The sequence below is a fragment of the Arachis stenosperma genome, chromosome 4 (assembly GCF_014773155.1).
Source record: "Arachis stenosperma cultivar V10309 chromosome 4, arast.V10309.gnm1.PFL2, whole genome shotgun sequence".
NCBI lineage: Eukaryota > Viridiplantae > Streptophyta > Magnoliopsida > Fabales > Fabaceae > Arachis > Arachis stenosperma.
In genome coordinates, this window is record NC_080380.1 from 78,108,502 (window position 1) to 78,109,419 (window position 918).

The 918-nt window shown below is 41.3% G+C and overlaps 1 non-coding gene across 1 annotated transcript; it reads right to left on the reverse strand.

Annotated features, from left to right (window-relative positions):
* Positions 1–379: 379 nt before the first annotated feature.
* Positions 380–487, reverse strand: LOC130978636 (small nucleolar RNA R71). The gene has a single exon (XR_009086257.1). It is a non-coding gene; the product is annotated as a small nucleolar RNA R71 (small nucleolar RNA).
* Between the last annotated feature and the right edge of the window lie 431 nt (positions 488–918).

Consider the following 918-nt stretch of genomic DNA (forward strand, 5'->3'; position numbering starts at 1 on the left):
CAACAATGCAAGGAAGGTGCTGGGTGACTTTACTGCACCTACTCCCGACTTCTATGGGAGAAGCATCTCTATCCCTGCCATTGGAGCAAACAACTTTGAGCTTAAGCCTCAATTAGTTTCTCTAATGCAACAGAATTGCAAGTTCCATGGACTTCCATTGGAAGATCCTCATCAGTTTTTAGCTGAATTCTTGCAAATCTGTGACACTGTCAAGACTAATGGGGTTGACCCTGAGGTCTACAGACTTATGCTATTCCCTTTTGCTGTAAGAGACAGAGCTAGGATATGGTTGGACTCACAACCTAAAGAAAGCCTGAACTCTTGGGAAAAGCTAGTCAATGCCTTCTTGGCAAAGTTCTTTCCACCTCAAAAATTGAGTAAGCTTAGAGTGGAAGTCCAAACCTTCAGACAGAAGGAAGGTGAATCCCTCTATGAAGCTTGGGAAAGATACAAATAATTGATCAGAAAATGTCCTTCTGACATGCTTTTTGAATGGAGCATCATAGGTATCTTCTATGATGGTCTGTCTGAACTGTCCAAGATGTCATTGGATAGCTCCGCTGGAGGATCTCTTCATCTGAAGAAGACGCCTACAGAAGCTCAAGAACTAATTGAAATGGTTGCAAATAACCAATTCATGTACACTTCTGAAAGGAATCCTGTGAACAATAGGACAAATCAGAAGAGAGGAGTTCTTGAGATTGATACTCTGAATGCCATACTGGCTCAGAACAAGATATTGACTCAACAAGTTAATTTGATTTCTCAAAGTCTGTCTGGAATGCAAAATGCACCAGGCAGTACTAAGGATGCTTCATCTGAAGAAGAAGCCTATGATCTTGAGAACCCTTCAAGGGAAGAGGTGAATTACATGGGAGAACCTTATGGAAACATCTATAACTCTTCATGGAGAAATCA